Here is a 17,109-nt window from a genome sequence, read left to right on the forward strand (position 1 = left end):
AAAACATTGGGGCAATGTTTGGATGAAAAACCCTCTTCCACCATACAAAACAAGAAGACAACGTCCCCATGAATTCTGGCAAAGTCAATACTCAGCCTTATTCACAAAATTCTTGGATAGCTTCCTTGGCCTAAAAACCCCAGGCTATTTCAGTGACTGAGTAAAGCCTGTGTATAGATATGGTTGCTTAGGGGAATTGCCTGTTTTGACGGTAAGCAAACAGTTCTCAATGGTGTTTCAATAATTCAAAGTCATTAAAAACAGTGGATAAAATAATTCATGACAAAATATTAGATGTAAAAAATAAGGTTAGGCCTTGTTCACAGGGTTACACAATGGCACACGTAGAAGGAAGACTGGAACTCACAGACCTTGAACAACTTCTTCATTCATCTGCCCAAACAACTTTCCTTTTCCCACTTACTTACAACTTTCCAAATAAACTGACTTTCAGACAACCCAAAAATTTTCAGGAAAATGTCTACACAGAAAAGAAAATGCTGGTAAATAACACTGCCCCTTTATCAGTGTAAAACTACTCCCTCTGGGAACATCCCTGGCAGTTCAGTGGTTGCGACTCCCCCTTCCCCTGCAGGGGCTGTGAGTTCTATCCCTGGTCAGGGAACTAAGATCCCACATGCCTCACAGCCAAAACCCCAAAACATAAAACAGAAGCAATATTGTAACAAATTCAATGAAGACTTTAAAAATGGTCCACGTCAAAAAAAAAAAAAATCTTAAAAAAAAACTACTCCCTCTGTAGCCTGGATTAAAATTTTATTAGAAAAGCATTTTTACACAATTATGCCTTATCTATTTCTAAAAGGCTAAAGACCTTACGATCTACAGATCAGACTTTATTACAGGTTTCAAGATTCAAATTACTGATGAAACATAAAAGATTTGCCTTCACTGGCTTTCTTTTTCTTTTTTTGCAGTACACAGGGCCTCTCAATGTTGTGGCCTCTCCCGTTGCGGAGCACAGGCTCCGGACGCACAGGCTCTGCGGCCATGGCTCACGGGCCCAGCCGCTCCGCGGCACGTGGGATCTTCCCGGACTGGGGCACGAACCCGTGTCCCCTGCATCAGCAGGTGGACTCTCAACTACTGTGCCACCAGGGAAGCCCCTTCACTGGCTTCCTAATATGAATAATAAAGCACTCAAAGTGTTCAAAAAGAGGGTACTGACTGGAAAGGGGCATAAAGGAATTCTAGGGGGAGGAAAATGTTCTACGCCTTGGTCTGACTGGTAGTTATAATTATACACATACAGCAGCATACATATGTAAAAATTCATTAAGCTATATATACATCTTAGATTTATGCATTTACTAGAAATTGTACATCAAGCTTTTTTGGTTTTTGTTTTTTGTTTTTGCGGTACGCAGGGCTCTCACTGCCGCAGCCTCTCCCGCCGCGGAGCACAGGCTCCGGACGCGCAAGCCCAGCGGCCATGGCTCACGGGCCCAGCCGCTCCGCGGCATGCGGGATCCTTGCGGACTGTGGCATGAACCCGCATCCCCGGCACCGGCAGGCGGACTCCCAACCACTGCGCCACCAGGGAAGCCCCATCAAGTTTTTTTAAATGAAATTTTTAAAAAGGTTCCAAAGAATTACCTCATTATCCCAAAGCACATAATGTAAGAACAGTCACATTTCGTCTTCTATTAGTAAAAAGAATCAAGCATGGAGAAGTAAAGCAATTTGCTTTGTTAACTCAAAATGAAGAAGGAAAACAAGTCTCCCAACTCTTTTCTATCACTGATCTAACCTATGTGTGTCACAGACAATGAGACTGAATCTCGAGAGCCTTCTACTGAGAGTAAAAAAAAAAGTCAGAGAAAGAAAGAGGACACAATCAATCCTAGTTCACCAAGTTACCCAGAATAAGGCTAGAAAACTGAGGAACCAAATCAACATCCTCTCTATCCCCAAGTGACATATTATTATTCACAAACAACATAATTATTTTAATCTAGAACTGGTTATGAAATAATGCAAAGAATGCAAAAGAAGTTTCAGCTTCATACTTCCTCTAAACACTATCACAGTGCTACCTCTTGCTTCATTCTGTAGTTTTTCTAAGGGTCTGAGGCACTATACTCCCCGGCCTTTACTTTAGGCCATTTACATGTCTTGAGTGAGATAGTAAGAAGTGTATACAGTTTAGGCTTCAATGGACCAAGGTAAAGTATGGCTCTTATTTCATAGTCACAGAGTTTTAGAGTTGGGCTAGATCTGAGCAGCCAGTTATTCACTTAATGAATAAAGAAAGTAAATCTTAAAATGGTTAAGGGACTTGCCTAATATCTCAGAGCTAATAAGTGGCAGAGTCAAAATTGAATCCTGGGTGTTTCAGTAGTGAGCGGCAGGTGAGCCAGAAGGGCTTGAGGGACAGGTGGAGAGCAGAGATCAGCTTCTCAGTTCATGTGAAGAAAGCAAAATTGAAGGCTGTGTAATTGAACCTGAGGGTCCCTCTTGTATATTCCTGCCTGTTTCAGTTTCCAGCGGCCCTGGTTAAAATCTACAAAAAGCCAACCTAGGGCCACAGGATGGGATCAGTGACATTCCAGGATGTGGCTGTGGACTTCACCCTGGAGGAGTGGCAGCTGCTGCGATGTCCTCAGAGGAAGCTGTATTGGAATGTGATGCTGGAGAACTTTAGAAACCTCATCTCAGTGGAAGTTATCTACTTACTTGATGATGAGCTAGAGGGACAGGAAGGAGAAGGAAGCAAAGACAAATTTTTAAACCAAGGTATGTTCACCTTCAAGAAAACACTGACCAACAAGACAGTCCAAAATTGTAAACTGAGTATAAATTTTATTTCTTCAAGACAAAAACAACGTAAGTGTGAATCAAATGGAAAGTGTTTGCAACCTAACATACTTTCTTAGTTAGAATAAAAGTTATATCAGAGAAAACTCATGAATACAAGGAATGTGGAAAAGCCTTCAGAAACAAGTTGTGTCTTATTAGACATGAAAAAAAGCACAGAAGGAAAAAAACCTTTGGGTGCAGTGAATGTGGGAAAGCCTTCCAAAAAGAAGTCTCATCTCATTAGACATAAAAAAAGCATACAAGAAAAAGAAAACACCTTTGAACGCAGTGACTGTGGGAAAGCCTTTAACAGTAAGGGACACCTTGCAGCTCATCAAAAAATTCATAGTGGTGAGAAACCCTTTGTGTGCAGTGATTGTAGGAAAGCTTTTACGCATAAAGCACAACCCGTGGTCCATCAAAGACTCCACACTGGAGAGAAGGCTTATGAATGTGGTCAATGTGGGAAATCATTCACCTGGAACTCCTCCTTTACTCAGCATGTGAAATCGCACACACCTTAGAACTCATTTGAATGTAGGGAGTGTGGGAAAAGCTTCAAGTATAGCTCATCCCTTTATAAACACTCCAGAATTCATACAGACGAGAAACCATACCAATGCAGAGAATGTGGCAAAGCCTTTGCAGAATCATCAGTGTTGATCATGCATCAGAGAATTCATACAGGCGAGAAACCACACGGGTGCACTGAATGTGGCAAAGCCTTCATCAAGAGATCACATTTCCTTAAACATTACTCAACTCACAGCAGAGCAACAAAATAAATGCAACACATGTGGGAAATCTTTTAACTGGAAGATACATCTCAATCTCCATCAAAGAAGTCATAAAAACAAGGGAGCTTTGTTAAATGTGGGAAAACTTAAAATTAGCCTTTACTGAAGCAGCAGCAAAGAATTCATCATGAGAAAAACCCTATCAGTTAAATAAATGTGGAAAAGCATGTTCTGAAATTCATGTTCTATAAGTGATATTACTAATTTTATTGAAAAGATTACAGGAAATTTTGAGCTACAGACAACTTTACAGTAAAACTGAGGAAGTTGTGAAAAAATTGAATTAAGGCATCAGACTGACTATAATTGCATGTGTACACTGCCCCTAATTTATGATTTTTACACAATTTATACAAATGTCTGCATTGCTTAAGAAATTTGTATAACTGTGGGTTTGAAATATATGCTATGCACATTATACAAAATTATATCTGTTATAACGATGGTTGCACAACATTGTGAACGTACTTAATGCCAATGAATTGTACACTTAAAAATGGTTTAGGGCTTCCCTGGTGGCGCAGTGGTTGAGAGTCTGCCTGCCGATGCAGGGGACATGGGTTCATGCCCCAGTCCGGGAAGATCCCACATGCCGTGGAGCAGCTGGGCCCATGAGCCATGGCCGCTGAGCCTGCGCGTCTGGAGCCTGTGCTCCGCAACGGGAGAGGCCTCAACAGTGAGAGGCCCGCATACCGCAAAAAAAAAAAAAAAAAAAAAAATGGTTTAGATAGTACATTTTACATTCTGTATATTTTACTACAATAAAAAATGTATAAAAAAAAAAGTTGAATCCCGCCTTCTATTCACCACACCACACCTATATCGCTGCTCAGACAGAACCTGGATACCACCTTATCTAAAGGAATAATTATACTCTGGAGAAAAAATGGTTCATATTATCCAAAGTCTCACACTCATCTGTCCCACAGCACTATTATTTTAATTTATAATCAGAATTATAACTGTCAACCAGTTTACAGTCAGTACCTTCTTTTCTCAGCAGTAAAATCCCTGGTAATTAACTGGTAAACTGAATTAATACCAAAACGTTACTTGGTAAATGAATAATCAAAGCAAACAGAGATAAGTGGTTTTAAAGAATACATGCGGCAAGTTCTTTTCATGGCAAACCACCTTACTTCATCTAAGACATTCATACGGTCATTCATCCATTCAGCAAACACCGAAATGTCCACTAGGTGTCAGGCACTGTTCTGGGCTCAAGGAATACAGAGACAGATACGGGGGACTTTGGTTTAAGTAGACAAACAACGGAATGCAGTAAGGGCCATGATGGGACAACCAGGGTGCTGTGGAAGCCCAGAGGAGCAACATCTACTCTAATCTAGAAGGTCAGGGAAGTCAGACCAGCTTCTTACTCTCTCAAGCAAGCAGGCTTCTCATCATTCTTTTTATTTATTTTTTTTGGGGGGGTTACGCGGGCCTCTCACTGTTGTGGCCTCTCCCGCTACGGAGCACAGGCTCCAGACGCGCAGGCTCAACGGCCATGGCCCACGGGCCCAGCCGCTCTGCGGCACGTGGGATCCTCCCGGACCGGGGCACGAACTCGTGTCCTCTGCATTGGCAGGCGGACTCTCAACCACTGCGCCACCAGGGAAGCCCCTCATCATTCTTGAAATATACCATTTTGGGAATTGCCTGGCCGTCCAGTGGTTAGGATTCCGCCCTTTCACTGCCAAGGGCCTGGGGTTCAATCCCTGGTCAGGGAACTAAGATCCCCCAAGCTGTGCAGTGCAGCCAAAAAAGAAATATACCATCTTGAACACTGGTCTCTATTGACACAAAAATCTCCAAAACCTATGTCTGAGGCAAAAGAAAAACAGCATTATAATATTATCCTATTTGTGTAAAATTACTTCATATTCATACATCTATATGTGTAGATACATTTTCAAAGACACATGTATGGAAAAATATTTACAAAACTTTTAATGGTAATCATCCACGTGAGATGGAATTTCAGATTGTTTCAACTTCTTTACACTTTTCTGCTTTAATTTTTAAGAATACTCCTGTAATTTTTTTAATTTTCCTGTAAACAAGGTGAGTGGGAGAGGGCAAGCACACAAAAGAAAACTGAATAAACTATTAGTGTACTTGTATCAACCTGTCTCCCCTATTTGGAGTATTATTTGTCACATGGGGGACACTAATGCAGCACACTTGAGATCTTTTATTTACACTTTTAAGAAGGGCTACTTCTGGGAAAGTTTCTAGAGAAACAAGAAAGTGAGATGGTAGAAACCTAATGGGTGGTAATCACTACATTAAGGTGTTCAGACTTCATTCTGTGGATGAGAGAAAAACACTGAGGGGTTTTTGAACAAAGTAACAATCAACTGTTTTTTAACAAGATATCTTTGGTAGCATTTATAATACAGACAGACAAGAAAGGGAGTAAAGGCAAAGAGACGCATTAGAAAGTTTTGGTTACATTGTTTTTTCTAATCTGGAGAAATGGTACCAAATTTTTATCACTGGTATCTCTGGTAGATGAAAATATAGGGAGTCTCCCCCTTTTGGTGTTTATACATTTCAACAACTCTTGCACTTCTTAAAATAAGAATGTATTATACTTATAATCAGAAAAAATAAGAATGGCTATCAAAGAAACTCAAAGAGGGTGCAGGGGAAATGATGAAAGCTTGGACTATAAGCTCTAAAAGGGCAGGAAATTGATCTGTCTTATTTATCACTATATTACTAGTACCTTGCACACTGCCTAGCACATATGAGGTGCTCAATAAATGTGTCAAAATAAACAAAAGAGTGAATGAGTGAACAAATGAATATCCTGAAGGCTCAAAGAAGAAGACACATTTCAGAAGTAAAATATACGTTTGTTGATCAACATAAAGGCCAGCAACAGGAAGAAATCAAAGATAACCCTAAGTTTTTTGGACTACTTGGCTAAGAGAATGATGAGCCATTAATCAAGATAAGTAAATCTACAGGAGGTATAGGTATAGAGAAAAGCAAAGAGATCATGGCAAAATGCCAATGAACTTGGAAGACATTAAGTTTCAGGAACCAGTGGGGAATCTACCCTGAAGATACAGATTTGGAAGTCACTCCTAGAAGTTTATATCAGAGATCAGAGCTACCACACACCATAGTTTATGGACCCTCATGCTCTTTGTCGATGACAGAGTAGAACATGCAGATCAAAACGGAATACACCACTCTTCTGGGTGCCCTGATGCCCTAACCTGATCTTTTTGCCTCACCGATTTTTAAACGCAGATTATGAATAAATATACTTTATAGAGTCTTCATCTCTCATTTGCTTCCTAATAGGATACAAAGGCCCACAGCTATATTTCATATTTTCACTATTTGCTACAGACAGAATTCTGGGTTCACAGATACAGGAAACCTAAGAAATTCAATACACATGGTATTATTTACCATAAACATACAAAATTTATATACTAGTTTTATTCAACATTATTCACTGGCAAACTGTCATGATACAATAATTTTCCACATACTACTGACTTTTTAAAGTTTCAGTTTGAAACTTGAAATACTTTTGAAAAAACAAGTGTTTTGAGAGAGCATCCTTTATCAATAGACCATGTCTTTACAGATGTTTATTCACATGATAGGGCAGGAAAAGGGTTTTTTTGATACTTTTTTCCAACTTATTCTGGGATTACAACATGATACTTCCAACTATCCTCACCTATGCGAGTCTCTTCCCCCTCCAATTCATTCTACCTATGAATTGAAAACAAAATCAAAACCTTCTCATTTCCTTTGTTCCAACTCTACCTCTCAAAATCCATCCTTCATATTTTAAACTGACCTTACTCTAAGCTCAAAAGGTCAACAAGTAGGTTAGGCTATACTCTAAATGCAGAAACACACAACATAAGGCTAATCTGAATTGGAAACGAAGAAGTAAAACTATTCATTGTTTGCAGAAGACATGTTATTATACAAAGAAAGTCCTAAAGACACTACTAAAAACCTACTAGAGCTCATCAATTAATTCAGGAAAGTTGAAGGATACAAAATTAACATACAGAAATCTGCTGCATTTCTATACACTAACAACTATCAGAAAAGAAATGAAGGAGATAATCCCATTTACAATCACATCAAAATGAATAAAATACCTAGGAATAAGGAGGTAAAGACCTGTGCTCAGGAAACTTAAGACACTGATAAAAGAAAATGAGAACAACACAAACAAATGTAAATATATACAGTGTTCATGGATTTGAAAAATAATGCATAATATGCATAATAATTTGATTTACATACATCATGAAGTGATTATTACAATAAGTTTAATAAAAATCCATCATCTCATATAGGTACAAAATTAAAGAACTAGAAGAAAAAAAATGTTTTTCTTGTGATGAGAACCCTTAGGATTTATTCTCTTCACAACTTTCATATATAACACAGAGCAGTGTTAATTATATTTATCATGTTGTACATTACATCCCTGGTATTTTGTAACTGGAAGTTTGTACCTTTCGACTGCCTTTATCCAATCCCCCCTTGACCCACCCCATCCCCCCACCTCTAGTAACAACAAATCTGATCTCTTTTTTTATGAGCTTGTTTGTCTGGGTTTTTTTGGTTTGTTTTTTGTTTTTTAATTTATTTTTGCCCTGCGCCGGGTCTTAGTTAGTTGTGGCCTGTGGAATATTTTAGTTGCCGCATGCGGACTTCTTAGTTACAGCATGCATGCGGGATCTACTTGTCCGACCAGGGATTGAACCCGGGCCCGCTGCATTGGGAGCAGGGAGTGTTACCCAGGGAACCACCAAGGAAGTCCCTGTTTGTCTGTTTTTGAAGTATAATTGACCCTTAATACTATGTTAGTTCCTGTTACACAACAGTGATTCAATATTTCTATACATTTCAAAATGATCACCATAATAAATCTAGTTACAATACATCACCATAAAAAGATATTACACAGTTATTAACTATACTCCCCATGCTGTACATTTCACACCCAAGACTCATTTGTTTTGCAACTGGAACTTTGTACCTCTTAATCTCCCTCACCTATTTCTTTCTTCCCTCCGCCTTCTAGTTTACTTTTTAAATGGCCAAGTCCATCATCTCATTTTAGGACCACAAGAAAGAAAAGCCTAATTACCAAACCACAGTAAAAGAAACAGTTATTTCTGCAAAATAAAAGAGAAAAAGGCAATTCTTATTTCAGAATACTTGAAAGAGCAATGCAAATTCTCTAGGTACATAAAGAAATTAAGCAGCAGAGGGCAGACAGCAGAAGCAAGAAGAACTACAATCCTGCAGCCTGTGAACAAAAACCACATTCACAGAAAGATAGACAAGATGAAAAGGCAGAGGTTTATGTACCAGATGAAGGAACAAGATAAACCACAGAAAAACAAATAAATGAAGTGGAGATAGGCAACCTCCCAGAAAAAGAATTCAGAATAATGATAGTGAAGATGATCCAGGACCTCAGAAAAAGAATGGAGGCAAAGATCGAGAAGATGCAAGAAATGTTCAACAAAGACTTAGAAGAATTAAAGAACAAACAGAGATGAACAATTCAATCACTGAAATGAAAAGAACACTAGAAGGAATCAATAGCAGAATAATTGAGGCAGAAGAATGGAGAGGTGGCCTGGAAGACAGAATGGTGGAATTCACTGCTGTGGAACAGAATAAAGAAAAAAGAATGAAAAGAAATTAAGACAGCCTAAGAGACCTCTGGGACAACATTAAACACAACATTCGCATTCTAGGGGTCCCAGAAGGAGAAGAGAGAGAAAGGACCAGAGAAAATATGTGAAGAGATTATAGTCGAAAACTTCCCTAATATGGGAAAGGATATAGCCACCCGAGGCCAGTATCACAGAGAGTCCCATACAGCATAAACCCAAGGAGAAACATGCCGAGACACACAGTAATCATACTGGCAAAAATTAAAGACAAAGAAAAATTATTAAAAACAGCAAGGGAAAAACGACAAATAACATACAAGGGAACTCCCATATGCTTAACAGCTGATTTCTCAGCAGAAACTCTACATGCCAGAAGCGAGTGGCATGATACACTTAAAGTGATGAAAGGGAAGAATCTACAACCAAGATTACTCTACCCAGCAAGGATCTCATTCAGATTCGATGGAGAAATCAAAAGCTTTACAGACAAGCAAAAGCTAAGAGAATTCAGCACCACCAAACCAGCTGTACAACAAATGCTAAAGGAACTCCTCTAAGTGGGAAACACAAGAGAAGAAAAGGACCTACAAAAACAAACCCAAAACAATTAAGAAAATGGTCATAGGAACATACATATCGATAATTACCCTAAACGTGATTGGATTAAATGCTCCAACCAAAAGACACAGGCTTGCTGAATGGATACAAAAACAAGACCTGGGGCTTCCCTGGTGGCGCAGTGGTTGAGAGTCCACCTGCCGATGCAGGGGACACGGGTTCAGGCCCCAGTCCGGGAAGATCCTACATGCCGCAGAGCGGCTGGGCCCGTGAGCCATGGCCGCGCGTCTGGAGCGTGTGCTCCGCAACGGGAGACGCCACAACAGTGAGAGGCCCGCGTACCACACACACACACACACACACACAAAAAACAAGACCCATCTATATGCTGTCTACAAGAGACCCACTTCAGACCTAGGGACACATACAGACTGAAAGTGAGGGGATGGAAAAAGATATTTCATGCAAATGGAAATCAAAAGAAAGCTGGAGTAGCAATACTCATATCAGATAAAATAGACTTTAAAATAAAGAATGTTACAAGAGACAAGGAAGGACACTACATAGTAATCAGGGGATCAATCCAAGAAGAAGAGATAACAATTATAAATATATATGCACCCAACATAGGAGCACCTCAATACATAAGGCAACTGCTAACAGCTACAAAAGAGGAAATCGACAGTAACACAATAATAAGTGGGAGGCTTTAACACCTTACTTACACCAATGGACAGATCATCCAAAATGAAAATAAATAAGGAAACAGAAGCTCACAACAGAACAGATAGATTTAATTGATATTTATAGGACATTCCATCCAAAAACAGCAGATTACACTTTCTTCTCAAGTGCACACGGAACATTCTCCAGGATCGATCACATCTTGGGTCACAAATCAAGCCTCAGTAAATTTAAGAAAATTGAAATCATATCAAGCATCTTTTCTGACCACAACGCTATGAGATTAGAAATGAATCACAGGGAAAAAAACCGTAAAAAACACAAACACATGGTGGCTAAACAACACGTTACTACATAACCAAGAGATCACTGAAGAAATCAAAGAGGAAATCAAAAAATACCTAGAGACAAATGACAATGAAAACACGATGATCCAAAACCTATGGGATGCAGCAAAAGTACTTCTAAGAGGGAAGCTTACAGCTATACAAGCCTACCTCAAGAAACAAGAAAAATCTCAAATGAACAATCTAAACTTACACCTAAAGGAACTAGAGAAAGAACAAAACCCAAAGTTAGCAGAAGGAAAGAAATCATAAAGATCAGAGCAGAAATAAATGAAATAGAAACAAAGAAAACAATAGCAAAGATCAATAAAACTAAAAGCTGGTTCTTTGAGAAGATAAACAAAATTGATAAACCATTAGCCAGACTCATCAAGAAAAAGAGGGAGAGGACTCAAATCAATAAAACTAGAAACGAAAAAGGAGAAGTTACAACACACAGCAGAAATAAAAAGCATCCTAAGAGACTACTACAGCAACTCTATGCCAATAAAATGGACAACCTGGAAGAAATGGACAAATTCTTAGGAGGGTATAACATTCCAAGACTGAACCAGGAAGAAATACGAAATATGAACAGACCAATCACAAGTAATAAAATTGAAACTGTGATTAAAAATTTTCCAACAAACAAAAGTCAGGACCAGATGGCTTCCCAGTATCAAACATTTAGAGAAGGGCTAACAGCCATCCTTCTCAAACTCTTCCAAAAAATTGCAGAGGAAGGAACACTCCCAAACTCATTATATGAGGCCACCATCACCCTGATACCAAAACCAGGGAAAGATACTACAAAAAAAAGAAAATTACAGACCAATATCACTGATGAATACAGATGCAAAAATCCTCAACAAAATACTAGCAAACAGAATCCAACAACACATTAAAAGGATCATACACCATGACCAAGTGGGATTTATCCCAGGGATGCAAGGATTCTTCAATATATGCAAATCAATCAATGTGATACACCATATTAACAAACTGAAAAAGAAAAAGCATATGATCATCTCAATAGATGCAGAAAAAGCTTTTGACAAAATTCAACACCCATTTATGATAAAAACTCTCCAGGAAGTGGGCATAGAAGGAACCTACCTCAACATAATAAAAGCAATATATGACAAACCCACAGCAAACATCATTCTCAATGGTGAAAAACTGAAAGCATTTCCTCTAAGATCAGGAACAAGACAAGGATGTCCACTCTCGCCACTATTATTCAACATAGTTTTGGAAGTCCTAGCCACGGCAATCAGAGAAGAAGAAGAAATAAGAGGAATACAAATTGGAAAAGAAGAAGTAAAACTGTCACTGTTTGCAGATGACATGATACTATACATAGATAATCCTAAAGATGTCCCTGAAAACTACTAGAGCTAATCAATGAATTTGGTAAAGTTGCAGGATACAAAATTAATGCACAGAAATTTCTTGCATTCCTATACACTAATGATGAAAAATCTGTAAGAGAAATTAAGGAAACACTCCCAATTACCACTGCAACAAAAAGAATAAAATACCTAGGGATAAACCTACCTAGGGAGACAAAAGACCTCTATGCAGAAAACTATAAGACACTGATGAAAGAAATTAAAGATGATACCAACAGATGGAGAGATATACCACGTTCTTGGATTGGAAGAATCAATATTGTGAAAATGACTATACTACCCAAAGCAATCTACAGATTCAATGCAATCCCTAGCAAATCACCAATGGCATTTTTTACGGAACTAGAACAAAAAATCTTAAAATTTGTATGGAGACACAAGAGACCCTGAATAGCCAAAGCTGTCTTGAGGGAAATAAACGGAGCTGGAGGAATCAGACTCCCTGACTTCAGACTATAGTATAAACCTACGGTAATCAAGACAATATGGTACTGGCACAAAAACAGAAACATAGATCAATGGAACAAGATAGAAAGCCCAGAGATAAGCCCACGCACCTATGGTCAACTAATCTCTGACAAAGGAGGCAAGGATATACAATGGAGAAAAGACAGTCTCTTCAATAAGTGGTGCTGGGAAAACTGGACAGCTACATGTAAAAGAATGAAATTAGAACATGCCCTAACACCATACACAAAAATAAACTCAAAATGGATTAGAGACCTAAATGTAAGACCGGACACTATAAAACTCTTAGAGGAAAACACTGGAAGAACACTCTGACATAAATCACAGCAAGATCTTTTTTGATCCACCTCCTAGAGTAATGGAAAATAAAACAAAAATAAACAAATGGGACCTAATGAAACTTCAAAGCTTTTGCACAGCAAAGGAAACTATAAACAAGACGAAAAGACAACTTTCAGAATGGGAGAAAATATTTGTAAATGAATCAACGGACAAAGGATTAATCTCCAAAATATATAAACAGCTCACACAGCTCAATATTAAAAAAACAAACAACCCAATCCAAAAATGGGCAGAAGACCTAAACAGACATTTCTCCAAAGAAGACATACAGATGGCCAAGAAGCACAAGAAAAGCTGCTCAACATCACTAATTATTAGAGAAATGCAAATCAAAACTACAATGAGGTATCACCTCACACCACTCAGAATGGGCATCATCAGAAAATCTACAAATGACAAATGCTTGAGAGGGTGTGGACAAAAGGGAACCCTCTTGCACTGTTGGTAGGAATGTAAATTGATACAGCCACTATGGAGAACAGTATGGAGGTTCCTTAAAAAACTAAAAATAGAATTACCATATGATCCAGCAATCCCACTACTGGGCATATACCCAGAGAAAACCATAATTCTAAAAGACACATGCACCCCAATGTTCACTGCAGCACTATTTACAATAGCCAGGTCATGGAAGCAACCTAAATGCCCATCAACAGACGAATGGATAAAGAAGATGTGGTAAAGATATACAATGGAATATTACACAGCCATAAAAAGGAATGCAACTGGGTCATTTGTGGAGATGTGGATGGATCTAGAGACTGTCATACTGAGTGAAGTAAGATAGAAAGAGAAAAACAAATATTGTATATTAACGCATATGTGTGGAACCTAGAAAAATGGTACAGGTGAACCAGTTTGCAGGGCAGAAATTGAGACACAGATGTAGAGAACAAACGTATGGACACCCAGTGGGGAAAGCGGCACGGGGGTGGGGGTGGGGGTGGGATGAATTGGGCGATTGGGATTGACATGTATACACTGATGTGTATAAAACTGATGACTAATAAGAACTTGCTATATATAAAAAAAAGGAATTAAGCAAACTCTCAATAAAATCAAACTAGAAATCTGACAATCATAATACTACACTTCTTCAGTACACTTATATCCATTGTCCAAAACATGACATATTTAAACATGGGGAAAATGTCTACAATTCTTTAAAAAGTTTGGTCAACTGGCTAGATTTTTCTAAACCTACCTTAAGAAAACAATTTAAAAAATAAAAAAATAATAAAAAAGCTTAAATAGTATTCATCTGAACCCGAACTACACTGCACACAGCACCATTTAGGGTTCTATATGACTGGAAAAATGATCAGTCATTTTACGAAGCTCCCATTCCATCCTCTTTGGATAGGTGCTAAAAAAAATCTAGTTATTGATAAATACCTAGTCCCAACTGAGTATGAGTAGAAAATCTAAGGTAACTCTACTAAAGAAAGAACATGTGGCCAAGCAAATACGTGAAACCACAGAGGGTGTGTAATTTCACAACACTTCCCAGTTCAGCCTATCTGGTAATTCTGTGTTTGCTTGTTTTCAAGAAACTGACTTCAAGGCCATACTGAAACTAAATTTTTAAAAATAAGGTTAAGAATAAACTGAGTCGCAGAATCAGAGCTAGAAAGGATTCTAATGATTTTAAAGATAAAAAATGATATTCTACTTAGTTTACACAGGTAGTTGGTAGCAAAGGTAGAACTGAGGCTTCTAACTCCTGGAAGAGCAACAGGTGTATATTGAGTGCCTAATACCTGTGGCGAACTCTGCTAGGCACTGTGTTAGACCACTGCCCACTACTGTATATCAAGATACCTCCTGGAGACGTTCAAAAACATTTAAGGGTTACATTCTCTCTAAGTAAATTTCTCTATAAGGACAAGGCCAAGCATATTAAAATAAGCAGACAGAGGGGAAAAAAACCTTTAAAGTAGGAACGAATTTGGAACTCAAACAATTTACCCTTCCTTCCTGGCTAGGAAAGTTCACATGCTGTTTACCACTAAAAAGATTAAAACCATCAAAAGACATCTCTACCCAAATTTCATGACCCAACAGTCTAAGAAAAATGAGCCTTATTCCTGTCAGAAAAATGATCTGTTTTTCTCACACTAAAGAATTAACTCTGTCACAGGATTAGAGTACAGCCATCTGAGGACAAAAGTCTAGGCAGAAAAAGAACTGATACTGGAATTTGATAAAGACCCTCCGGAAAATGACATTTAGCTGTTTCAATGGCACCTTTCATCTAAGGATCTCAAAACGTTATTTATATTACCAAGAATCAAAACGGTGGCTCCATGGCCCAATAAAGAAACATATCAGTGACCTAGAGGTAATTCAATACTGATGTTCTGAAACTCAGCCTTCTACTCTAAAAACAAAATCTAGTTTTACGTAATCGTACTACGATTGAAATCGTACTATGATAAGAAATACATATTTGGTCTTTGTCTCCAGTTCCTGACACAGAGCTCCTGAAACTCTTGGAATTTCCTGAGTTACAGCAGTGTCTTTTGTTATTCAAAACAAGTCTCTTTCAACCATACCTGAGTTTATGCTAACAAGACGACTCTTGGTGGGAACCCTAGATAGCTTCCAGATAGAAGCCGGTTGCCACAGGAACTATCCCTGTGATTACAGGTTTGGAACTTTCAGACCCTGACCCCAATCTGTGGAAGGGAGAGACTGGACACTGAGTTAGCCACCAATGCCAATGATTTAATCAATCATTCCCAGGTGATGGAAACTCCACAAGACCCCCTAAACAATGGGGTTCAGGGAGCTTGTGGATGGGTGAACACATCAAGGAACTGGGAGGGTGATGCACCTTCAGAGGGCACGGAAGCTCCCCATACCGGCCCTATACATCTCTTATATTTGGCTGTTTCTGAGTTGTATCCTTTATAATAAACCTGTAAATGTAAGTGAAGTGGTTTTTCTGAGTTTTGTGAGTCATCCCAGCAAATTATTGAACCTGAGGAGGGGGTCATGGGAACCCTAGAATTTGCAGCAAAGTCAGAAAGGAGTACAGGTGGCCCAGGGCTTACAACTAGTGTCTACATTGGGGGCAGTCTTATGGAACTGAGACTTTTAACTTATGGATCTGACACTAACTCCAGGTAGACAGGGTCAGAATTGAATAGCTGGACACTCAGTTGGTGTCACAGAATTGAACAAATGGTTGTGGTATGGAAAAACCCACACAAAAGTAGTTAATTCCTAGTCTATATTTTTAAAGCTTGAACATACAACTGGATTTGTTGATATAATCTCCCAGCTTACCTTGCTGCACACACATGAACAGAAAACCCACAAATTTAAGGAATGTTGTCAGAATAGTTGCTACTAATAATAATTAGCAGTAATTTTATGCCATCTATGTGCTTTGTACCAGGCATTAAACTTAGGATAAATTATTTCCAGTGTATGCAATTCTGAAAGGTAGACATGGGCCCCAAAAGCAGATAAGAAAATTAAATCTCATCGTTAAATTTCACACTGTACACAGCAAGTGGCAGAGATGGGGACGAAATCTAGTTTTAACACACACATCCCTGCCTTCTTCTACACTATAGCAGCCTTTACTTTTTATTATGCAGAGTAAAATTATAAACTCTCTAACAATCCTTGAGGATAACATGTCCCAAATTATGCCCTTGAAAGACTAGTCTTAAGAGATGCTCTGTTGAAAAAATAATTATAAAGTAAAAATGAAATTCCATGTACAGATCTAGTATTCTACTTTACACACTTTTTAAAAAACTGCCTTTTTAAACTGTACTCTCTTGCTGGTTGGCAAACATTTCATTTTTTCTTTTCTTCCCCTTATTAGGGAACTAAGTCAGTAAGACTTTTTATTACTTTCTCATCATTACCGATATTAGCACTAAGGAAAGAGACCATTTGAAATTAGAAAATCTTAAGAGCTCTGAGGGATGAGAAAAACCATGCAGTCCAAACTCTTGCAGGAACTCCTCTCATATTATCTCCAGAAGACAAGCATCCAGCCTAC

General features: G+C 38.5%; 1 protein-coding gene and 1 pseudogene across 2 annotated transcripts in view; one reads left to right on the forward strand and one right to left on the reverse strand.

Moving 5' to 3' along the window:
• Positions 1–17,109, reverse strand: part of TMCC1 (transmembrane and coiled-coil domain family 1) — a 219,999-nt gene that overhangs the window by 184,830 nt on the left and 18,060 nt on the right. The gene's annotated exons all lie outside the window — the stretch shown is intronic.
• Positions 2,299–4,067, forward strand: LOC132432539 (zinc finger protein 684-like; annotated as a pseudogene).

This window comes from Delphinus delphis, chromosome 10, assembly GCF_949987515.2.
Source record: "Delphinus delphis chromosome 10, mDelDel1.2, whole genome shotgun sequence".
Lineage (NCBI taxonomy): Eukaryota > Metazoa > Chordata > Mammalia > Artiodactyla > Delphinidae > Delphinus > Delphinus delphis.